This window comes from Pterocles gutturalis, unplaced genomic scaffold (genome assembly GCF_000699245.1).
Source record: "Pterocles gutturalis isolate BGI_N339 unplaced genomic scaffold, ASM69924v1 scaffold11973, whole genome shotgun sequence".
Taxonomy (NCBI): Eukaryota; Metazoa; Chordata; class Aves; order Pterocliformes; family Pteroclidae; genus Pterocles; species Pterocles gutturalis.
The window spans coordinates 61,088-87,403 of NW_010123130.1; the positions used below are offsets into that span (position 1 = coordinate 61,088).

Genomic DNA, 26,316 nt, shown 5'->3' on the forward strand with positions numbered 1-26,316 from the left:
GCACTAAAAATAATTCTCTGTCTGAAAACACTTTATTAGTTGTGTAACAATGTTATTCTAATTGGGTTTCTGCCTTCAGTAAAATGTCTCCAGAGATATTCTCTCTTTGGTCAGTGAAAAGCTATCTGAAGTGAGTTGATAATTTACCCACACAAAGGTATTTAAATCCTCTACCCCTGATAATTCTTTCTCTTTTGCTTGTTCTGCCTATTGATGGAGCTGAGTTACCTCGTGGTTAGCATTTTACGTCCGTAACACCTGTTACTTGTCAGCAAACCCATTACAGAGGCCAAAGACTGAGCTGTAATGGAGACTCGGCCACCTTGTCTTCCACGTGTCCCTTTAGGGTGCATATATTGAGCAATGTTGTGATTTTTCCGTATTATTTTCTTTAAAAAAATCATGCAAAATTTTAAAACCACTGTCATTACCATCACCAATCCCTTTTTGAAAACCTTGAAGCCGGTGTGCAGATGTCCTGACTCGGGATTCTCCTGTAGCGCTCCCACAATCAGTATGGGTATGCCGACTCTCTCCAGAAAAGGGTCAAGCCCATCATTTAGAAAATAATTTCCAAATGTTAACAGTATCTCCAACATATTCCCTCTGGTTGATTCCCCTCCGCCTTTCATTTGCAATGTACATGCACAGCTTTTGCTTACTGAAATCAGCTAATGAATGATGATGCTCTACAGTTTCTTTACTGGTAACTTGAACAGTGCAGGGGCCTGTTGTGGTTCATCCTGAAAGATCTCGGTCTAAACTGCGGTATTAATCCACAGCCCCAAGGAGCTGGGAGCAGTAGCAGTTTGCCACGTCTTCGTAAAAAGCCCAGGAGACTTTGGGACAGATCTGCAGCTGGTAGAAGCTGTCACCGCTCCAGCAGCCCAGCTCGCTAAGCAATTCAGAGCAGCCAGGTGTACACCTGAACTCACAAGGGATCACCATTTCAATGTATCGACTCATTTCTCCTCAGTAGTCTAAGATCTATCCATAGCACAATTAACAAAGAAAATAGAAGATTTTCCTCCAGCTGAAAATATCTGAGTGATCTAAAAATACTAATACATTAGGACACTACTTTCAAAAGCACAAAAATGACTTGTGAGCACATCTGGGACTTCCAACAGGATTTAATTCCTTAATGACACATTTTGGAATAAGAATGTCCTTATGATTCACACTGCTAGGAGAAATGAGGAGTACAGATTAGCCCTTTTTGCACATAGGGGTGCAGAGGCACCGAAAACCTCACCAACACCAGCCCAGCCCTGAGCCCCTCCCACCAGCAAGCATGCAGCTGTAGGAGCAGATGGTATCTCAGTCCTGGCCCCACAAACCAAGCTTTTCCACCCGAGGATAAGGAGCCGCAGGCTGGGCAGAAGCACAAGGAAGGTAGGAGGAGGGAAGGGGATTAGGATGCAGGTCTTCCTGCTCCTGCTAGTGAAAAATGAGAGCTGAGGTCAGGGACGGCGAAAGGGAAGAATTACAGCCCAAGTTTTCTCTCTTCTGAAGCAGAAGGAGCCAGCCTCCCACAACACCGGCAGAGACAGTGCTGTCATGGTGATTTTGCTGCCTTCTCAATCTGCTGTCCAAAGCAAGTGCCTCCTTCTCCTCAACTCAGAGCTGGCTGTACCTGGCAGTATTTTCTCCCAGGGCCAAAGAGAAACCAGTGGTCCAAGCAGAGAACCACTTGTTCCACCCTGCCTGCTCACAGCCAGTCCCACGCCATTATATATTTTGAGAATTATTTCAGCTTTTACTTTACTGGTAAACTGCTTTGCAAATCCTTAGGCGTCTTGCGCTGTCTCACAGTAAAAATCCACATGATGCATTTGCATTAGAATGTTTTCCAAGGTCTGTTAGTCTGGTCCCCAAGAGACACTCCCATAATTGAAATGCTTAAGTCCAGAGCTATCAATTATCTTTAAAAACAAAATGGAGTCCCACTAGGAGAAAATTACAGCCAGGTTTCTTTATACATAGTAGTAACGCGGGGATTAATTACCACAAATTGTGCAAATGTGCAAATGCCTTTAGGGTATGGGAAGGAAACAAGAGATCTTCTCTTAATCTTGAAGGAGACAGCTACACTCATACTCCTGACATGCACCTGTAGGCAAAGGCCATTTTAATCCAGACTTTGCCTTCTAATTTTGGTTGTCCCATTGCCCAACGTATGGACTGCATATGTATCTCATGTGTAGGACTGACCACATCCCTGTATTTATGTAAAAGCTTAACTCCAGCTGAATTTCTGGAGATATTGCACAGACCTGAAGCAGTATGCTCTGCCATCCCACTCTCCCCAGAATGATGTTAAATAAATAGTGTAATTATACACAATGCAGGTACTGCAATGCTTGACGTCCAGAGCCAGGTCCCTGGAGTGGAACAAACTCCCAGCACCACTCCCAGGGACATTATGGCACCACAGGCCACAGGAAGGACCTGCACAAGGTCTGCAGGCTGAAGGAGATGGGAGCACCTGCAGCATTCACTCCCTCCCTCTCTTCTCCAGGGCATAACAACATAAAAGTAACAATATTTATTGTTATTCATATACTCAACATGGTGTGTATTTCTAGTCTCAAAAAGTTCTTGTGTTTATTCTCGGTACCTGAACCCAGGTTACTTTCTCTCTTAAAAAGGGCCACACTCACCTGACTTCATAAAACTTCTGTCAAGTACCTGGGATTAGAGCATCTCAGCGCAAAACCAGAGCACAGGCCATTTGCAAATAGGGTTTTCTTTAAGATCATACCCTCAATCACCTGCAGTAACGTTGCCATAGCTCCTGTGAAGTGGACTATCTTTTCAGGTGAAAAATCTAACCTTTCTGCTATAAGCTAAACATGTCAGTTTAAAAGAACCTACTAAATATTCTTCTACCATAAAGTAACTTTTTTTATTGCTTTTAACGAGTTGTTGCAGTTCAGAAGTTTCCATTACAGCCTGGCAATTAAGTCTCTAATAAACTGAAGAGCTACTAATTGACTTACTTATCTCACAAACTGAGGATCCAGCTAGCAACCTGTAACCTATTTTACATCTTCTGACCAAAATTCATTCATGTTTTGCAAGCCATTCCAATTTCATTCGTGTAAACTGCATCCCTCCCCTTTATGATAGTAATCTTTGATTCTGGGGAAAAAGACAAAACAAAAGATCATCTGAGAGCAAGTTATCGTGCCCTTGACTGTGTTAAGGGGACCAATGATAAGATATTGCCGTGCTGGAATCAGTGCACTGGTGGTAGAACCAATATCAAAAATTTATGGTAATTGAAACCACAGAATCTTTGGAAATGCAGTCAATTTGACTCAGTATCAAAAAGGTCACTCTATTCAATTTATACTTGATGCTGAGCACAATACTGAGAAAACACCTGAAAGCAAATCATCTTAGCAGTGGTTTGGGCCTCAGCATTTACTGACTACATAGGCTAATTTGCCAATTACTAAATAAATGCATTACCTATGTTTTGGACTGGGTTAGCTCACCAGAGGGGCTTTTTAACTTGTACAGGACTTGATACTGTAACAGCATTACCAAACAGAGGAACCAGGAACCGCACTTCCGTAACGCGGAGGCACGCCATACACATACCATCCTGCTGCCTTGCCCAGCGCTGGGGAAGACCACCTGCTCCTCATGGCTGGGGAGCTGCAGGGGGAAGAGAAGACCTGGCATGTCTTGTCCAGCCTGCAGTGGCCTAGGTTTGGGCAGAGCTCTGCACGACCAAAGCCCAAAACTCCACCTATGGCACTGGCGGGGAAAAGCAAGAGCAGGGCTTAAAAGGCAGAAGCGCAAAGGGGAGGAAGAGCCTGACGAGGAGCCATGGAAGAAAGAAAGGCTGGGAGTTTTCCTCTGCTGCGCAAGACGCTCAAGAGCAGCAAAGGGGGAGGTGAAGTTTGCTGCCTGCCAGCACTGGTGGGGAAGCCGGGTTGAGCAGACAGGTGGGTGAGCTGCTGCTGGGGAGGGGGGAGACAGGACGGGCATCCCGACCTTCAGGAGTAGCTCCCTGCCCAGGGTGCAAGAGGATACGCAGGCTGCCCACCGAGCCCACCACCCAGCAGTTTCCCCCTGCGCACCACACGGCTCCTCTTACCCATCCTCCTTTCCCTTTTACAGGCAACCGTTCATGCACGTGATAAGGTCCTGAGCAACAACCCAGACAGAGATTTTTAATTATTATTGCGCACCTAAAATATACAGGAGGGTAAAGAGCCACAGTTCATGGCCAAGGGGCCCAATCCAGACAAGTTCTACGGAGGAATGAGTACTGCAAGAAGAGCGAAGCAGGGAAACGAAGGCTACAGGCTACAGCATCAGGTAGGGAAGATGTCTGAGACTCTCCGTTGCAGAGCTTTCAGTGGCGGTGTCAGCAGTATTTCAGTCCAAATATTCAAACACTGCTTGCTCAGATTTATTTATTTACTTGATTTATGGTACATGCCTACAGTAATCTCTCTATGCACTGACATAAAATTTTTCAACATTCATATACCTTTGTTAGACAGCATGGCATGTTCTGGGAAAAAAATAGCTACATGTATTTTGCAGTGATTATTTCACACGTGTAATTGATGTAAAAGCTTCTTTTTTCTCTTGATAATGACAGACATCTCTAAAAAATGCACCTGAGTGGTAGTTTAGACCCTTCCTTTGCAAACTATGAAGCTTCCTCTTGTCGCTTTTGTTCATTCTCTGTTTCACTGTTGCATTTGCTTTAGTTTTAATTATATCGGATGTGTCAGGTTGTCTATCATAAACCCTACTTCTTTCTAGATATTTATGACTCTACACAAATATAAATTTCAGGGTAAAATTATATACAGTATAGCAGAGAAGATTTTACATATATTTTTAAATTTTGTTAAATTATGTGGAAATGCTGTGCAAACAGAACACACTGAAAAATTCCTTTTTAGAAAGTGAAATAGGACATTTTTATCTGGTGCTTTTACTGTTAGAAAATTGGAATTTAATTTGACCAGGAAATTATCACTTGTAAAGTATCAACTTCATTAAATGCTTTTTATGATGTTTTAGTTTTTGAGTGTGTTCAGCTTCACCAAACCTACCACTGTGCCTGTTGAACAGGTATGACAAACACAAGTCATGTCTCTCACAAAGAAAAACACCAGTTTTCCTTAGACCTGCAGCATGAATGGATCAGTACGTCATTAATACATCTGGGCTTCCCATCAATTTTTATTGTGATCTTACTGGATGGCTGCCATCTGATCTGAGCTGGCTAAAAGAGTTTATTCAGACACAACACAAAGACTTGTTTACAAGGCTGAAGACGCATTAACTCTGTATCTTTTACCTAAGCAGCTATACTCCTGTCCTTAAGTTTCACAGCAATGGCTCCAACATCCTTCTGGTACATACCAGCAGACGTGTTGGGTGACACACATACCATTTAGAGATATGGTTTATCTAGATAAAATAAATAAATATAGTATACATTAGCCCTAAAAAAACAGAGGAAATTACCATGAAGAGGAACAAAAAGTATCGTAAGGTAGATACGCACGCTCTACTCACACTAGGCTAAAAAAATTTCAAAAAACTTCACTGGTGTTCCCACACCTAAGGAGATGCTCAGCTGAGAGAACACCCCAGGTACCCCGTCTGTGAGTGCCCTAGGCTGAAAGCAATAAAAGGCTTCTTTATTATAAGCACCAAGTGAGAACGTGGAGATGCCACAGTAAGGAAAGTGCTAATAGGTATAGGCTTTAACACAGCACAGATCATAGGTGCATTTTGCCACGCGTTTCAGTTTGCTTTTACAGTCCCATGAAAACAAAATGTAAGCTTGTCCCAGTAGGCAAATAAGGCCTTGCCTCCAAAAGTAGTGATTGAACAGTAAACCCCTACAACCACAGAGGACACTCTTCAGGATGAGGAGATGTGTCTGAATTTTCCGCTGGTTAAGCATTTGGATTCGTTTAGATGTCTCATAATATCTTTAACTATTTATTTCCTTGATTTGTCACTAGGCGCTAAGATTTTAATGTTCTTTCAGTGCAATTTTGTGTATGTGAATTGAATCATAAACTAGAGATAGTGATTTTAAAACAGAAAACGTTAAAAAACATTAAAGATCACAGAAGAGCTATCTGTTCCAAAGCCTCCTCTAGAGCACATCCACTGTCGTCTCATTTCTAAGTTTCCTGGAACTCACTAGTCTTCACAGATAATGTTGATAAAATGGGGTCGATGCTAAAATGTAAAACTAATTTGCTAGTTTACACTAAGGCTATCTTGTTAATTTACCCTCAGCCAACCCAGCAGAGTTATTTAGTGCATGCATACTGTGGTGCACGCTAGAGTTCCCACTGCAGATGCCTCTCTTCTATTTATTTCTCTGTCAAAACTGAATATATTGCTTATCCTCTGCTAGTCTTTTAAAAAGTGTGTGTTCCTGATCACCACACCCCCATTTGTATGATGTAAAAGACTGTATTTTTCTCTGTGAGGCACTGATGTTAACCAGGGCCTGTTTCATAGGAAATGGTGAAAATTAACCTGGGCATTTTTTTTGCCCTCTTTAAAAATGACCTATAACAGGCAGTCAAGTCAAGCTGTAGTTATCATTGCACTAAATATCATTATTAATTAGGCCGTAAGTTCCTTTAGGCAGGGACTGTCTTTTTGTTATGTGTTCACACAACCCCTTTCACAACGGTGTCCTGATTTACAATTCGTCTTTGAGATGCTGCCACAGCACCTACAATAAATAATTTGGGGTACTTCTATTTAATCCTGCTAGTAATTAAAATAAAAAGAACTTGGGCCCAGATGTTCAGCTGCTGTAAATTAGGGCCTCTCCACAGGTTTTAACAGAGCTATGCAGATCTACACTAGCTGGGGACCTGGTCCTCTGCTCTTCAGGTATGTTGATTCTGAAACTGAGAACAGCAGCTCCTGCATACAGTATGTGTACCAACCTGTTCCAGGACCAACGGCAGTCCAGCCAGAGGCCAGTAAGGGTTAATTCTTACTCCTTATCAAGTGAGTTTTGCAGTGGAGCACCACATTGCTATGACGATGAGTTCAAAAGTGGCTTGGGTTCATCTTGCCTACAATGTGGTAGTCGCTGTGCTCACATTCCCTACTGGAAATGAACTGACATATTTGTTCACGTCAAGTGCATCTTCAATTTAAAAGTTATCCTCACTGAAGTTAACACAAGTTATAATTTGAGCCTATGTAGCTGCACAGCCAAATACCCATGGGATGTGCCCCCAGGAATTATAAGTAAATTGCAGCCATTTGAATACTAAATCAGAGGTGGGACCCTGCAGGTCACTGGCTTCAACACAGCCATGTTTTCCTGGCTCAGATGGCCTACCTTTTGCATAGAGACACTTAGCCCTGCTCTATCAGCAGCCAAAATGAGGGGAAAGAAAGAGGGGAAGGCAGCTGTGGACTGGAAACAGCCCAAGGCGAAAGAGCTGCACTCCTGATCCAGTGTCCTGAGAAAGGAAAACCCATTTAAGTGACACTTCTGGGGGTAGCAGGCTGGAGCTACCACCATCAACCTAGGCAGGATGACTTCTGTTTCTACCCATTCAGGCAGAGGACAGGACACTGCACCCAAGTCTTGCCCAGCTGGCTGAGAGAAGCGGGTGGGACCATTTGTGTTTAGGTAGCAATAAAATCCTGTTTTGTAAACGTATGTAAGGATTATACACACACCATCAGAGAGAAAGGGGAGGAAGAAAAGGAGAGAGAGGGAGGGGAAGGGGGGGAGAGAGAAGAAAGTAAACACGGTTGCACTTCATTCAATTCAATTAGGAGGGGAACCACATAGTATTTCCAGCAAAAAAAGAGCTATCTGTAAGTTGATAATATTGCAAAGTTTTATCCACCTGCAACACCAAACAGCCAGAGTGGAATGAGCACTGCAGTGTTCTACAGCTGCATGTGGCCTTGCCCCCTGTTCCAACAGCAAAGGGTGCCCCAAACCTGAGCTCCGGCAGCACAGGGAGCGTAACGCCAACCCCAGCTTGATTTCCCTTGGATTAGAGCGTTACCAAGCGTTACCTGGCGAAATCAATGGAGTTAAGCCAGGACTGATTAAGTGTAACTGAGAAGCAAATCAGGCCCTTCATGTCTGCCCTTCCTTCCCCAAGAAAAACTAAATGTGTTCCCTTTTCCTCATACGCATCGACAGCAACAGCTTAAACTGCCCCGATTGGGTGTCACCGGTGGCAATGCAGAAATGTTTATTTCCATTAGGCTGGGTCTATAAAATCCTCCTTTCATTCCTGTGCTTCTACGATTTCCAGACAGCAAAGCCTGACATTCTGGTCTCTGACAAGCAACACTTAATAGTGGGACGCTTGAAAAAAAATATCTGCACGAAGAAAGCACTTAAGACAAGACAGGCTGAGCGTTTTCACCACAAATGGTTTGTTTTAGCTATCTCTCTGCCTCCTGTAAGACGGAAATCAGACAGCTTACTGGCTTAGCTTGTTAGGCCAGGTTAAAGGGATGCAACGCTGAAAGGCTCTTACAGAAGCTTACCCTTGGACTAAAAATAGCAGGCACTAGAGAATTATCTTAAATACTACCAAACTTGTTCTGCACTGTGAATGCAGATAACTGTAATATGTTTCCATTTTTGGTAGTTTTAGAGCTTTTTAAAGTTATGCTTGCTTTAGCTGACTATTTAATTAGTTTCTGATTCTATTTGCCACTTTTTCTCTCAGAGATATAGCCTGAGGGGTACTTTGCCTATGAATCCTTTGTGTTCAGCAGCATTGCTATTGTTAACATCTAATGAGCTGTTGGATTTGCCAAACACTTGGTATAGGTACAAACGCTTCTTTGAAATATAAATGTTTAACACATAGCAAATAGCAAATCAAAAGATACTCTAATGCAGCGTCCTCACTCTCTCATTGCATGTTGCATCAAAAGAGAGTAAAAATAAAAATCCGCTTTATTACATGTAATTCTTTAATTCCAAAATGCACGTCTGAGTGAGACATTTCTACCTCACTGCCTGGGACTTTAGAAGAAAATGAAATTATTTTGGCACCGTAAGAGGTCTTGCACATATGGGCAAGGCTCCACGGTCTGATGCAGTTCCCTGTCAGCTGAACTGTGGAGTTACCAGTGTTTTCTTTGGGGTAAAACTGCAAGACCCTACAGTCTTTAATGAAGCCACCTCACCTTTAAAACATACAAAATGTGCTTTCTTTCTTTCTTTTTTTTTTTTTTTAAGGCTACAAGCAGTTCTCTTTAAGTCATCTTAAGCAGGATACCTGTTCATCTGCTCCTCACTGAATACCATGACAAGATATCAAACCAAAGAAACTCCAAAGCAAAGCACAAATGTTCTCAGTCCTTACATACATTTCACTTGTGCTACAGCCAGTCTGAAAGACATCACAGCAGAAATCAGTCGTGTGGTGGAACATCCCTGCTGCTGTTGTTGCCTCAACTCTCTGCACTTCTGCAGATAACACTGACGTGGGCACTGGCTATACAAGCACATACCGGGAACTTTAGTGGATTCAAGCAGTACATACCTCTGCACACTGATTCCTGCCCATTGCCTTCCACACAATGTGTCAGGTACTACATCAGTCTTGGCACTTGGATGACTGCCCTAACAAGAGTACCAAATGGAAACTGAATCAGTGTCTTGGTTTTGGCTGGGACAGAGTTAATTTTCTTTATAGAAGCTAGTGTGAGGCTATCTTTTGCATTTGTGCTGAGAAGAAGGCTGATAACATGCTGATGTTTATAGTTGCTGTCAGGGCAGTCAAGGACTTTTCAGCTTCTCTGCTGTGCCAGTGTCTGCAGGTGCAGGAGAAGCTGGGAGGGAGCACAGCCCCAATTACTGGCTTAGGATTCGACCTTGGGGTTAGGATTGAGACCCAAATTGGCCAATGGTACATTCCATATCATGCATGTCATGGCCAGTATATAGATAAGGATCTCGCTCTCTCAGTCAGCTCTCAATCTCTAGGACTCTAAGACTTTTCTCTTTTCTGGGATTGAGGTTTCAAGACTCTCCCTGATCTGGGATTGTTAGCTGGGCACAGGCTGGGCCTTGGTCATTAGGTGGTGAGCAGTTGCACTGTATATCACTCATGTATATAGTTGTGTATTTGTATATTATCATTACTATTATTATTATCATTATTATTTTCAGTTTTATTGTAGTTTAGTTGTCAAATTTTTCTTATCTCAACCTACAAGTCTATTTTCTCTTCATTGCTTTAATTCTCTTGCCAGTCCCTGGGAGGGGCAAGGGTGAGCGAGTGGCTGCATGGTATTTTTTGACAGGTGGGTCAAACAGCGAATTGAGGTATTTTAGCATGTTTTCCAGTATTTTTTCCTTCCCCGGTTTTACTGCAATTTTTTTGGTATGAGTCACTTTTAATACAATTTAAAACACCCACCTTGAGTAAAGCCAACTTCTAGAGATAAATTCTGGGCAGGGTCAAGCTAAAATCCAACCATGCAGCTGAACAGTTCCTTCCCTTATTGGACAGGCATCGCATCCGACAGCTGTGGAGCTGGCAGAGCCTGTCCTCTCCGACACAGTTTTTCTTTGACTCTCTTTTCAGGGTGAGAAATGTTTTCACTCTTAAATAGTGGTGGAATTCACAAATTCCCTCACCAGATATATACCCAGTGCCTTTATAAGCTCACGCATAGTGGCATAACCTAGCCACATGTCTTGCAACTGCCATTAAAACCCTCCATATGTCTTCATTTGGGAAGCAAGTTTTCTTTTTGAGTCAGGAGTTAAGTTCATAGCCTCTCTGTCAAATAAACAACATGTCTGTTGTCACCTGGCTGCTGAGCAAGCCCTGTCTTTGAAAATATGCACTGAGTAATTTTAGCCATCTATTTCTTAACCTTTCCTTCCACAGTCACACAGCAAAAATAATGCTCCATCTTCCTTATGACGATTAACATTACTATCCACCTCCTTCAATTTAAATTTCTCCTGGATAAGTGTTACTCTAGCACTACCAAGACAACAGCCCTATTGCATTGAGTGATCTCCAGTCACATCGTTAAGGGAAAGTATCTGCAGAAAGTACTCACAGTTCAAACAGATAAGATCAAGAAAGGAGGATTATAATCCTCGCTTTATAGCAGGGGATTTGATGTGCAGAGACTAATCAACTTCTTCAGGCCAGAGAGCGCTCATGGGCATGGAGGAGGGCAGGCTCCAAACAGCAAGACCAGCCTCCCCTTCCAAGCAGGGGACAACTTTTCTCCGACGCCAACAGTGCACACAGTTCCTATCCCAAAGCACTCACAGCTGAGCTTTGACTTGACAGAACAGGATTGGAAAATAGTTGTTAAGAGCGTTGAGGTCACAGCAACATAACTGAGTGGAGGCTCATTTTGTGCATTCATGGAATTTGGTGATTTTGCCATTTTTTGTACAGAAAGCCCACATCATATTTGCACACTTATTACTGGCATTCCAGAATGGAGTTTTACAGAGAAAGTTAACACAGAGACAGTAGTGAATGGCTGTAACAGAACAACGCAGGTGTGTCAGATGTACCTCCCTACCAGAAAGCCACAGGATACCTGTAAGATGTAGCAGCTGTTAGGGAGAACATCAGCATGCTACAGCAAAAGAGACAAGCTTGGACCAGTGGGAAGGAACACAGTCACGACTGCGTTCAAAAGTGAGCATGGAGACCATCTAGCTTAACATGAAAAGCTGGGCCAACCCCACAAAACACAAGAGGAAGAGGCCATAATGTAACAGCAATTTTGCAAGCGTCTTGGAAAAAAAAAAGGGTCCACAAAACCTATTGTGTGAGTGGGGGCCTCTCTTTGTGTAACTTACTTTGGGAACATAAAAACCAGAAAACATCCAAAGCCGGCTGGGTAAGTCATTACCTGTAGAGATAGTCACACAGAGAGGTTCGCCCCAAGGAAAAGATAAGCAGGAGAAAGTGATCTGAGCATTCAGCAGAGCTTCATCTGAAAGATTACCAAATCACTATAAGCCAAGTGGTAAAATATTTTACTTTAGAATTTGGATGGTATTTAGAAACAAAAATATTCACAAAAGCAACCCCTGTTCCTCCCCATCAGGCTGCTCTGACGGCAGCTCTATCACACATGGGCCCCAAGGAGCAGAGCCCATAGGAGGGCAGTGCATGGGGTGTCTGCAATGTTCGACCAGCTGCCAGACTGAAAAAGAGAGAAAAAAAAGCTGTTATATTGCTGCCCCCCTTTTTACTGCATACTTTTGCTGTTCCTTTCTTTGGTAGTGAAGAGATTACACTTTCTGGCTGTAGTGATAGCTCAAGATCAGGGAACTGCTGTTAGGGACCTTATGAGCTGAAGTGACAGCCTGAGATGTGGCACTCGTTTGGGGACTTTGGTATGTAAGACTGTGTCATCTACCACAGCCTGCAAAGGTTGTTAGAAAGTCCGTAGGAAGTCAGACAGCAGCAACGGAGGAAGAAAGTGTCTTTGGCACAGGATCAGGGATAAAATACTTTCTCAAAGGCATTTGTGGGATATCAGGCAGAGTGAATTGGAATTAAGATGAGGAATCGTGCCACTAATGCCAGCAATAGATTAAGTCCTGATGATTTTCCTTGTGTATAAGGTGGGAGAAGACAGGCTAGATATTATGTGTTTACTGAAGCAAGAAGGTTGGAGACAAGATACAATCTAACCAAATCATGGAATGCAATTTGGGAACATACTCAAGAGTTACAGAGTCTGAATTAGCAGATTTGTCTAATACCTATAGGTACAATTATGCTCTGATGCAAAACAATTATTGGATTTCAGAGAGAGAGAACACCAGGTGAAGTGGCTCTGATCCCTCATTAGTTGAGTAGCTTTCAGGACCTGAAAGGACACCTGCATATATCCAAAGGCACAAGTATTCAAGAAGTAGGAGGCAGACATCTCCAGGAATTTTGGATTGTACAAATTTGGCTCCAGGAAATGCATTTTCTTAGCACAGAAACAATTGAGATGCATGAAAATATTTAAACAGCAGTCAGCAATATTTTGTAGGTTTTCATTCCAAGTCTATGAGCATTTTGACTCCTTTGCTACTGAAAAAAAAAGCACGTTATTATGCCACACTATTGTACTGCCAACTTCCTCCTTTACACACAGAGTTATTTTGCAAAGGCCTCTCCCATGAGAAAGATTCGGCTTACCAGTTAGCAGGTTCAAAGTTAAAAAAGATATCACCTTAGAACTGAACAGAGCACTTGCAATTAAAACAGAAGCTATGTGAAATTTGACCAATTGCTCATCTTAAAGCCTATCAAGAGAACCTTGGCTAATTTGTGCATAGTTCCTGCATGAAATGCAGAAGTTTGTAGTGAAATCTGTTTTTCTTTTTTAAAGTCATCCACACTCAACTCTTAGATTTGACTCTCTAGAGGATTTTACTGTCTCCAAATCCCTGCAACTTTGATCACAAAGATTTGAATTCTTTTTTTTAATTGGGAATATACTAGAATGGTTAGGGAGGGATTCTAAAAAAGTAACAGTACATGATGAGTCTTAATCAGAAATTACAACAGAATACAATGCAGTTCTGGACAATACATTTGAGGGATGTTTTTGTAAGAGCTCTTTTAAAGACTGATTTTGGGGAGGAACTGGGAAAACCTAGCCATTCTGTTAAAAGGGACTGAAGGGCAATGAATTCTACTGTAGGATGTCTTCTTTTGCTGACTCAGTGAAGACACATTTGTCATTCAAAGACAAATTAGAAAAGGGCATGGATCGTGCTACATAGGTGCTCAGTCTCAGTTATCAGCCAGGTACAGGCAGCTTTCAACGCATCTACCTCCAAGTGCATGTGAAAAAAAAAGGCAATCTCTTTTGGTGGATGTGGACAGAACGTCTTTGTCAAAATTTCAGTTTGAGCAAATACTGCAAAGCGGTTTAGCGCAGGGAGGATTTGTCCCCACAGAAACTGACACAAATTCCTTTAGGACAGGTGCAGACACCCCAACCACACAGCTGGGATTGCCAGCAGATAGAATTAGGAAAACTGGAAGATAACACTGCGGCCTAATGTAAACTCTTAAATCTGCTGTAAACAGAGCGGTAACATTGGCACACAATAAAACTGGTATCTGTCATTGCACTCCCAGCAGCAGGTGTAAAAAAAAAATGAGTGGATTTTTGTTCATCCCTGTGAATCCAGGTTGGGGAAAAAAGCAAGCTGACAGAAGCTGCAGCAAATAGCTAACAATACAGTGACAGAGGGCAAGCTAGAGGGATGGTGTAGGAGGGAATAATGGCAGACCAAGTGGAAGAGTCCAGTTTGAGGTTCCTGCAGCATGTGGGATGGTGCAACTTGGAGTAACAGGCTTGAGAAGGCTGCATTCCTGGACGTTTCAAGCTGGACTGACACAAAAGCCCAGCACCCACAAAAGCCATTTTCTAAATTTTCTGGGATGCCAGCTGGGCCAAGGCATATCTTTAAGAACATATATACACAATTTTCAAAAATACAGATTAGGAAATAGGAACTATTATAGGTTGAAGTTTAGGGATGGGTCATTTTCTTTTTTCAGCTTTGCATCTAAAAATTGATAATTCACAAGTCTAATCTTGTGAAAGATCCAGAAAGAGAACAACCACCTCTGTGCAGCACGGGGCTGCCGCTACCAAGACCTCTTGGGTCTGGACAGGGCCCACAGAGAGGCAGTTCAAGCGCATCTGGACTGTGTTCACAGAGCTGTAAGTGCTGGGAGCGAGGCGTAAGGCAATGCTGATGGTCCAGTAGAGAATTGGCCCCCCATGGCCTATTAGCTCCAACCATACCGTACCTGAACCGACTCGGTGTGGAGACCCCGACATAATTCCTGCTCCCTGGCACTCTGGAGAACCTCCCTGGGCAGTCACAGCAGAGTGCAGATTCTTGGATACCATTTGGGTCTGTACAGGACACAGCCAAATAATCCTTCCCAACCCAGTTCTGTAAACACAATACAGAGAGGCCAACTAACGCCACAGGAACCTGCTTGGTACGTTATGGTCATCTCTAGACAGAGCTCATGGCTCGGTAGGAACAAAACTTATACTTCCAGATTTATTCCAGTGTCCCTCCATCATTTTCTCTGTGTTCCTGCAGGAGAGGTTTGCTCTCTCTCAGAACAGAGCCTTGGAGAACCATCAATGTTGAGTGAAAGCTAATAAACCCATCCATGGCACCTGTCAGCACTATGCAGTGGAATACTTACGGCCTTGCAAGAGCTAGTCCTGATGTGGCTGTAAGAGCACTGTATCAGAGCTACCAAGCCCTGTCTGACTAACTAAAAAGGGAGCAGAGCATCTTCAAAATGACAGTATTTCTTCTCTTCCTAGTCTTTTGGGGAGTTATGTTTGTTTGTTTTAATTTCTTAAATTGAATTCTTATTCTTCTTATGTTTGGAGATAAGTCTCCATGTTGGGAGGTAATACCTAAGGCAGCTTCCCCCCAGGTTTGGTAGTCCCAAATCATGTTGACACAACTGCAACTTCAAGCTAGCTTCTCCTAGCTGTGTTGTCAATTAGAACTTCATTCCCTAAGCTGGACAATCCCAGCAGGCTGTAACCGCCTCCAGCTGGCCAGGAGGAAGAAGAGCCCAGTTAGACAGCAGTGGTCCCAGGCCACTGAAGGAAGAGTAACTTGAGATTATCTTCACTCACAAGCCCCAAGGATCAACTCTTTTCTTCTCTGACTACCTTTGCTCCTTCCGAGGACTTCAAAATGCACACCATAAAACACGGATGGGCTGGTCACCAGTACATACAAAGAGGCTGTCCACCTACTACTGGGGTTTTAGGCATGACCATGAGACAAGTAAATAAAGACTGTGCTCAGGAACCGGAAAAAAAAAAAAAAAAAAAAGAGTATGGCCTGGTATCACAGACAGAGAATGTGGCATGCCAGGTACTAAAAGGCCACATGGAAGTACTGCAATTAACCTTAATTCATGGGATGAGATTTTCATGAGGGCTAGGTATCCTGACAATGTTTAAAAAGTAAATGCACAAGGAAGTAATGTGCTGCCAGAACTGTAACAAAAAGATTTTATAGAAAGTTATGCATTATGGATGATTTAGCAACATCATAGATAGCACAGGCTCCAACAAAAAGAGTGAAATCATCCCTATCATCCCATTTGTCGGCAGAATTTAAACAAGGGGCTCCTGGGAGCTCCTGGGGGCTCCTCCATGGCTCAGCAGACAAATTAACTCATCAAAGGGAAGGTAGGGATGATTAACTAACAAGAGCCCCTCCAGCCCATCACTGGCACATGGTTATTTCACCCAGATGGTGTTCACCTACCTGAAACTGGTAATGACAGTCTCAGATGGAATTTACAAAAAACATAGGTAATAAGGTGCTGCAAGAGTGACACGATAGGAGTTATTGGTCTGTGATGCTCTAGACTGTGCCAGAGGCAGCAGAGCTGTTTTGTAATGTTAGCCTCTGTTTTGTAATGTTATCCTCTCTGCCCGAGAGATTTCCTGCTGCGAATGGGAGACTTGGTCTCCAGTGAGGCATTTGACCTGACCCTTCCTGTGCAAGAGTCAGATCAACAGCAAAGAAAATGACAAGAGATGGCAACAGTCCCATCACATACAAGCAGAAGCAGTTTGACACCCTTTCACTGGAAATGGATTAATGTCTCTGTCGTGTTAAGGACCATGCGATATTCTCCTATGCCTTAGAAAAAAACCCCACAAGTTTTTCTGGCTTTTCTCCAGATGCAATTGAGGTGATAATTCGTAATGTTTTGCCTGATATCTTCATACTGGTGTGAAGAGTGCTTGTTGGGCTTTTAAGGACAGCCAATATAGCCAATAAAATCCACACTGGTCCTGGTGGGGGGAAAAAGCAAAGCAAACACAAAACCAGAAAAAGAATTTTTAAAATGCATGTTTCCCCCAGACAGGTAGAAATAAAAGCCTGTTGCTCCTTTTGTGCATGCGTAGAGGGTCAAATGCCTTACAGGGCATATCAACCAGATGTCAATAAACATGCACTTAGGTTTTTGCTTATTAAAATAACTGCATATGCATCCTTTTAGATTTAAGATTTCACTAGTCCAACAACAAGCCTGTGAAAATGGACAGGCTAAGGACCTGTGGAAGCTAAGACTAGCCCAAGAGGTAGGTTTCCTTATATTAAATTTTGACATGAAAACCAAGGCCAGACTGAGAACACTCTTGCCTGCCACCCATCTTCCTCTGCAAACCAGGATTCAGCTATGATGGGCTTCTGGCTATATACAGACATGTCTGCTGGAGAATCCATAGCTGCTTAAAACTATAGTGGAAGATATCTCAAATGGGATCAGGAAGTCATTGCCAGTCCTAATAAGGTGTCCTTTTAAGGGCGGAGAAGCAGCAGCAGAGGAACACAGAAATAATTCCTCAACTTCCCACTCTAGGTGGCTCTGCCTGAGTAGGGGTTGGACCAAATGACCATCCGAGGTCCCTTCCCACTTCAAACATTCTGTGATTTTGTGAAGACCTCCCCTACTTCAAGTTCGTTCTTCATCCTTTACCAACCACACTGTCACCTGCACTACCTGGCTGCCCACACCTCACCAAGCCCTCCTGAAGTGGAGACAATAGACCCAAGGTCCTCTTCACTCAGTCTCAACCCACAGAGCCTGACAGAGTGGAGAACATTATAGCTAGATGCAGCTAGTCAACTTATGCATATTAAAAAAAATTCTGAATTCTAGAAGACATTTAAAACTCTCATCATAACTGCTTTTCACTTAGGGTCACTGCCTGCTCTGTGGAAATGTGCAAGCCTGCAGTGTTCTCACCAAAGTCAAAATCACAGTGAGAAGTCTCACTTCCATAATGTTTATTACCTGCGCTCTCTGATGTGGTTCCTGAATCATTATGTCACTGCTTAAACAGCAACTTGGGAGAACAATAATTGTTTTTTTCACAAAGGTTTAGGATTACTTTCAGAAACAATTTTGAATTCCCTCCAGGAGAAACTATCCAGGAGAAACTACCATTCCAAGAGGAAACTCCCACTGTTTCTTCTAGCAGCTCACAGGGAAGCAGAATGTTCCTCTGATCAAACCAATCCCTGCATGTAATCTCTTGAGTTTTCCATCCAATTTCTCTATTTTCACACAAGTGTACATCCTGTAGGAGAGATCTGCAGTCCATCAGACCACTTGATGGACTGCCCCTCCAAATCCCTATAAAGATTCAAGATTGGCCTCAAGGAGCTGATGTGGCAGAAGACAGAAGTGTAGAGGTGTAGGAAGTTCTCTCTGCCTGTTTGACACCTCTAACCTTGTAATGTGCTTGGAGGGGATGATCCTCCTGAATGGCATGTGATGAGCTAGATGGCTGTGAGCCGTTCAGGCAATTCAAAGCTGCCATGTATCAACGAGTGAACATCATTTGCCCAAGGCTGCCACCGTGGATCCTCACAGAAAATACTCTGTTCTTCTGATTATCGTCTTAGTGATTAGAAGTACCCATTACGGACCAGCACCCCATTGTGTTACTTACAGTAAAGCACAGAAGTACAAATGTGTGTGAGGAAATGGAAGTGTTATTCCAGTGCATCATGCAGCTCAGGCTTCATGACAACACCAAAATCTCAATAGCCTTTGGGTTTGTGCTTTCATAAACAAAACCCAGTGATTACTGCATGTGGTGAAAAGCAAACTCCAGTCATGGGCCCTTCAGACTCATCACTACCACAAAGTGCTAATTATTTTCTCAATCATTACAAAGCAAGGCTGTTGCCTTGTTTCAGAACAAAGAACTCAGCCAAAGCCACATACTACACATTGCCAAGGGGCTGATTTCCACCAAGACCTGAAACCAGCCTCCATGGCTGAGCGTGCGTGCACACATGGTCAGGTGCCTGTGCACGCCGATGCTGCAGTCCCTCACTTGCAAACATAGGCAATAAGATCCTACATGCACCTGCACAAAGCTACTGAAATAAAAAACAGATACTGGAGAGAAAAGGCCAAAAAAGCTGGCATGGGGCACACCTCTAGAAAGGCTCCATATTTCTTGTGCATCTGACTATTGACTGTAGTATAACAACAGCTACAAGCGGGTAAGTTTTCACAGACAGACATACACACACACACCTCTTCCTTGTATCTTTTTCCGCTCATGGGGAAAAAAATAGTTTGACATGATTCAATACCAAAACTTTCTCCCTGCAACAAATTTTCTCCACGCAGTTTCCTCCTCCTGACCTACACATGCACAATAGGTTAGCAGCACTAAGAAAAAAAGATTCCTAAATTAAGCCTTGCTATGATTTTATCCTTCTGTAATGGCATGGGCCTGAGTTAACATTAAGTGGGATGGGGCAGCAAAAAAAAAAGAAAGAGCATGCCAGGGTTAAGATGGAGCACTGAGTAGCAATTAGCAATGATGCACAGTGCAAAAATAGCAACAATAAAAAAAAAAAAAAAGAAAAGAGGTTACACTAGAAATAAAACCATTAAGGGAAATAAATTTAACAGTTTAGCCAATTAGCATTTGTGTAAGAAAAGCAAACTCTCTGTTGCTGTTGTTAAGCAAATAAGGAAGAAAAAAACCAGAAAAATCTTATCAGAAATATTTACTTCACACTAGCAATATCTCTGTGAGTGTTCTTCCAACAAAAGGCAGAGCCACTGTCCCACTTTTTTGCGACCCTCTCTGCAGTTCTAGGGAGAAAATATTTAGTTCAACATTATCGTAAGCTAGAATATGGCTCTATTTATGTGACAAGTTGACAACATACAATTTCATGCTTGTTGAACTGATCTGTGTTATATATTCACTGCAAATATTATGAAGCCTCACCATTATAAATATGAAACAGTATACACTTATTCAAAATAACTCCAGCAGTAGCAATTTATAGCTCGGTTGTTTGCGTGCTTATGAAGTCCAAATGCCACCTTAAGAAGCTGCATCTCACTAAAACAGATGTGGAGTGTGACTGTGACCAAAGTGGATTTAAGATGACCTCTGTGAAAGGAGCCTATTACATTTTTGTCTGTATGGCAGCTGACACCAGTTTGTGTTTAGATACGTAGCCAGTGGGAACACAGTGTAACACGGTGTCCTCAAGGGCCGGTTTTAACAGGGGCCAAGACATTCGTCTAATGACCTAATTAGCTTGCTACTGTTCTGGTGAGTGTTAGTCCTCCCTCTTGCAAAAAGGACAGATGCTCAGCAGAGCAGAGCCATGGTGAGTATCTCAGGCCACAGCTGCTGCGGGTGAAATATCTCCTTAACAGGACTGTGAAGGGGATCGGTTGCGTTTTCTTGATCATGAGCCAGAGGAATAGTCTTGGTGGCCTCATGCATCAAACAATAAGCTATCAAACCAATTTTTTTGCTATTTTGGGACTTCTTTCGTGCCTGAAGGTTCCAACCAACGTCAAGGTTCTTGCATTAAAACAGAGATGTGTTCAGACAGTTTGTAGTTTGTCCAAGCGGGAAAGAAAAGGGAGCAGCAGCACACCTTGCTAACACTAGATACCGAGTATTTGCATACACTCTTCCCAAATTACATAGCAGCTGGTTCGGGTAAAATAAATTTCACTTACTGCTTGAGTCTTTTTAAATGTCAGCGTAGCTAGTCATAGATTACAATTTACATACATCATTTCCATAGATGTAATGTTATTGTGCTGGACTCCTATTTAGCAGATGCAGAAACCTGAGTCAGGCCAGACACTGGAAAAGGTAACACATTTGAACGTGCAAGAAACGTGACATTTCTCCATTAGGAATATAAAAATTCTGGCACTTTCACCCAGCCTCTGCCATTTTCTTCCCCTGGAATTGAGGGTCTTTCTCCTAGTCTCACAAAAGGTTTTTATGAGACATTGTTACCTTTTATTGTTCTTATAAAGTTTCCTATCCCAAATCTGCATCTTTTGCTTTTTATGTTTATTGTTGTATTAAACCTACAATGTTGTCTGTTTCCCTACTAAATCTATCCCATAACCACATACTGTACATTCATTTCTCTAGGACCTCAGTAGCTCTTATCTGTTTGCTTTTATGATCTCTTATGAACTGCCAGGAATAGCAATTTCAGCGCTGTTTGTAAAGTCATCTCAGCCTGAACTCAGCCTTCCCCTTTTTTGTCATACAGTGATGCTCTTTGCAGTGAAATCCCATTTGCCATAGAAGCATCTCATTACAGAATGCATTTTACAGCAACACAAGTTCCCAAGTACCCTCCATGTTCTTATCATGTAAAACATTCAGTGTGTATGAATCTGAATTTCAAAAAACCTACTTACGAGAGCAGAAAACTACATGTTGATACGAGATGGTCCTGTGCTACCTTCAGATTCACCAGCGTGCTGCCCACTCTACGTTACTGCCCAGAGCTCCTTAGTTTGTGCTCTCCAAGGCCTCAGACATGCTGCTGTGCTGCTCACACAATCTCAGTCCTTTTAAGCACTTTGATAAGCTTTATTCTGCCATTATACCATCTAGAACATTAAACACAATGTTTAAGTTCTACGTTAAATCACAATCAGTTCCTATTAACTGTTCCAAGCTCCTCATTTTTATCAACAGTTACTTTATTAAATCCTTAATAATATAGATGGAATAGTTAGTTAATTTGTGTGTTGAGCCATGGATGTTAATTTGTAAACATAATAACATACTGCAATCATTTGCATAATAGCATTTTAATCTTTTTAGTAAAAGCTGTAATTCCCTACAAAGTACGCTGCAGTAGAAACTAAGTGACTATTGGTAATAATAAAAAAGGCCTTAAAATTCTGATCCTATTATAGTGTTGGAACATACCCAAACTGCTACCATAATCTCTGAAATGTTACTGTTCTCTGATTTAGGTGTCTGTGTCAAGAATAAAAATGAAGTATAACTGGTAGCAGTAGACTATTTCCTAAATGTAATTTAGTATTCACTAAGCACCAGCACTTTGCAAATAGCTCTGAGGCTTTCCTTCAAAGTTCAGAGCTCTAGTTATGCATATTGTGTGAGGTACACCATGCAGCTCACCTCCAGCCTCTGTTGTGCTGAATAGATGGCTATGATAAATCACGCTGATTTGGCACTGAAGGGCATCAGCCATCAAGGATTTGACTACTATGTCTTTTTTTCCCTGAGATTATATCTCCTTGAACTGCCTGCCCTGGGCTACTGTTTTGGAGAAAATTAAAAAGTGGAAAAAATGCTAGGGGAGGCCAGTACAGAAAGCCTATACAGGCTCAGCTCTCTGGAAACCCATTAACACCAGTCACAAGACTGGCAAAGAAAACATCGGTGGTTGTTTAAAAGTCAAGCCAAGTCATTTTACGCAAGATCTGGTAATTCATTAATCAATCTGGCTGCAAACCTTGAATGAATAACCTGAAATAGTGAAAGACACTGGCAGCACCAGAGAACACGAGACAGTTTATAATCCGAACCAATGCAAATTACCCTGGTGATGTTTAAGGCTCCCCTCTACCCTCATCATCTTCCTGATGCAAACCCTTCCAAATAATAAGAAATCATTTATCTCCATGAATTTCCCTGCTGCCAGGGGCAAGACAGCATGCATTTCATTGTGCAGCTCTTTCTCTCCCCACATTACCACTGCTTGTAATACAGCATTTTTTGGCAGCCTACAATAAAACATAGTAGCCTATTTAGGCTTTTCAAACACATGGCACATAGCATGGTCTTTGAAAGTAATGTAGGCTACACCTATGCAAAACAATTAAAAATAAAGTCATCAAATATGGCGGCATCTCTCTGGAATACAGAATTATGTAAATAAACGAAATCCACAGAAGGGCAAGCAATGTGCGTTTTCTGAAGTCTTTTTAAAGGTAGAAAAAAGTGTTTTGCCAAGTATGAGAATACCACACTTAAAAATCTTTATGATTTTACAGTAGTTCATTTACTTCAACAGGTTATTGCCTATCTATGGGCTGCATTTTCTCTTAATATCAGCTGAGTTACTTGTAAGCAATGCCAACAAAGAGATATATCCACCATGGATATCTTTTCTCTCCACAATGCTAGGCATGAGTCATAAATAATTTCAAATGTGACTAACCTTACTTGATAGGGTACGGTATATTTGAAGAAGCCTCAGGGGACAACGGTTTTCACAAACAAAAAGCCTTCTCACTTATGCCACATTAAGCTGTATGGTTGTTCAAGTTCACACAAACCATTGGCTTTGAGAACGAAAAACTAATCATTCTGATTTTCTGGAAGTAGGCAAATCAGTTTTTTACAAATGCAATTTTTTTAAGTCTAGTTCTTCACAAAAGCAAATCATAAAAATGAATGATGCAGTGAACCATCTAAATAACCGGTCTTGGGTGACTTATGAACTATTTACTTGCATGAACGTGTGTCAACAGACAGTGCCCCGAGGGGCAAGAACTTCTGCATTTTCTCTTTCCAGTAGTCAGAAGAACAGGCAAAGAAAACTAGGTGAAAACCAGAAGTGATCAAGCTGTGAACGGAAAGTAATCAACTAATGCAGAACATGCAAATGTAAACACATGGATAAGAAGAGCCTCCGCGCTGGGGCAGAATGTACAGGCTTGAGTCAGGACTAGTATCTGTTACATTGACGTGCAAGTAGAACAACGCAGTGATGAATTAGGTGCTTCTACAAGATACTGGTGCATGTTAATACTAGGGTGAAGGCCAGTTATCTCATCACACCTAAGTGGATGAAAGCAGGGATTTATACTCAACAGTTACATACTATCTACACTAATTGGACCTTTATCTCACTTGGCTCCTGGTTGCTACCATAACTATGAATAATTTGTAGTCCATGAGACTCCCAGTGCCACTGGGAGTGTCTAAGCTTGTGGGTGCTTGGCTCAAGCAAGCTTCCATGAAAATGATTTGCAGAAAGTCTGAAAATTCACCTTCTGAAATACAAGCCTTTTCTTAAAAAAGTGCACCTGCTTGAGACATCCAGGAACTTTGTAAAGGGCTTTTGAACACTGGCCCTCACCTAGAAAATGCCATAGGTACTGCATTAATACCTCAAAGGAGAGTGTGCTTCATTCAAAGTTAGGTTTGGCAATTAACACTGTACAGCTTCTGCAATTAACGCTGCTCTCGTACTTCCTAACATCTGTTTGCTATTCTGGTTCTTTCCTTTCCACCCTAAACAGACTGTATTTCTACTTTTGTATGACAAGTCTTCATCTGGAAGCTTAGGTTGCATAAAACATACTACTCCCGCAATGATATGAGAGGAAAAAAAAAAAACAGTAAAAAAAAAAAAAAAAGTTATTCTCTTTAAAAAGAAAAGCCAAAGCGATCAAATATGGGAAAATCTAGAGATCATCAAACGGGAAACTGCACAAAACTTCCATTCTCTCAGCTAAAACAAATAGTTCCTTGCAGAGTATGTGAGATAGTCTCTGGAGGAAGAAGACATCTTCTTCTGTTCTTAAGCACCCCCGGTCATCACATTACAGAGCGGCAGAAGAGAGAAATAGTGTAAGGCATCCAGCTGCACAATGGAGAATGGGGACAGGATTAATATATGGGAGGAGAAAACAACTGAAACAACTGTTTGATGCCCATCTTCCTAGGCCAAGCAACCAAGAAATGTAAATACAACACACTACAAAGCTGAAAATAGTCTGATTTTGCACTGCAATATTGCAAAATGCTATTAGAGCAAAATTTGTCCCTACAGGTAAGTATGGGCCAAATGGTGCTGTCAGAGACCATGATGCAGCCTCCAACTGAAGCCAGTGAGTGCGAGGAAATCCAGGCATTTGCAAAGAGGGCAACAGAATTTGCCCATCAGGAAAAAAACCCAGTATATTTCATTACCAAACTATTATTTACGACTTATTAGTTGCTGCCTGGATATTTTCCCCCACTTGCATACCACCTGTTTCTTCACACCAGGGCTGCTCATCCTCAGACACACCCAAACGGGCCCAGGAGAGGTTACATGTAATGACCAGTACCTTGTGTCACCATCTCCCAGTAAAGTTACGTACAAGCTTATCTGTTTGCCTCACAGTTTCTTCCAACATGCTTGATTTTCAGAATGGGAATTGTCTCATATAGGAAACAACGATACCTATACAAGGTATATAGGGGAATCATCACTACCTATATGAGACAATTTTGTATTCAGCAGCTGTGACCACCATTGCAGACAGACAGTTGTTCACACAGCAAGCAATGAGCCTTGTGGTTAAGTTACACTGGTTGTATTGGACTGATTTGTGTGCTTAAAGTTGGTAGATGCTTAATTATATTACTTATCAGGAACTTAGATTTTGAAAATCCGTCTCTTCTACTGATCCTTCCAAAGAAAAATGCCTCTGCATTTGGCTTTCAATGAATGAGGAAAAATACAGTTATATGAAAAGCAAAACCACTCTGTCTCACACCAGCTGCTAATGTGTCCCCTGTCCCCCTGCCTCCCTGCTATCGACCATCCAGACCTATACACCAATACACCGTACCTTGCCTGAGGCGGTACAACTGCCATTCAAGAACAAGACAGGGTTTGGAAACTTTGTAAAACAAGGCATGGAACATTATAGGACTAATGAAAAAAGAGAGCCTAAGCACAGGGTTTTGCAGGGATAATTTCATTTTGATTTGAATAAAGTTAATTCCAAGTTACTTGGGTGTAAATGACAGAAACTGAATAGAGAGGACCTGTTCCTGCTATCAGTTACACTGGTATAAATCCAGATTAACTTCATCTGCACAGCAAGGAGATCACTGTGGGTTTAGAGCTGTACACAAAAAGGAAGAATTTCATTCAGGACATCTTACGTAAGCATTTTACTATACTGTTTCAGTTAATCTTTTCCAGCCTTTAAACTCCACCGTGATAATATGGGGCTTCCCCAAGACAGCGGGCCAGCTGTACTTCCTGGAGCTGTGGTACCTGCCGCGTGAGAGGCAGAACCCTTGGCTCGCTGTTGCACAAGGTCTTCCTGCTAGCTAATCAATTTATTGTCCAATTTCCCAGTCAGTGGACGATCTATGGCATCTCCTATCATCAAGAAGGGAAGGAGGTCAGGGTTCAGGAGGGGCATGGCTGTCCCATAACCATGGGGCAGCGAATCACGAAGGCTTTACACAACAAAAGAAAGAAGACAGGAGACAGAGATAAAGAGACTGTAACTCTCCTCTTGTACACCCTGGTCCTCAAGGCAGAATTGTAAAGAAAACATTTAAATCTCTCCTACCAGCCTTCAGCTTTTGCTTTAAGACTGCTTTTCACCAGGATATCTATGAAACATTGCAAATGATGTGCTGGTTCCCGAGCTTCTGACAGCCCTC

General features: G+C 42.2%; 1 protein-coding gene across 1 annotated transcript in view; it reads right to left on the reverse strand.

Moving 5' to 3' along the window:
- The window catches only part of PPARGC1A (peroxisome proliferator-activated receptor gamma, coactivator 1 alpha), a 65,963-nt gene that overhangs the window by 33,823 nt on the left and 5,824 nt on the right, over positions 1-26,316 (reverse strand). The gene's annotated exons all lie outside the window — the stretch shown is intronic.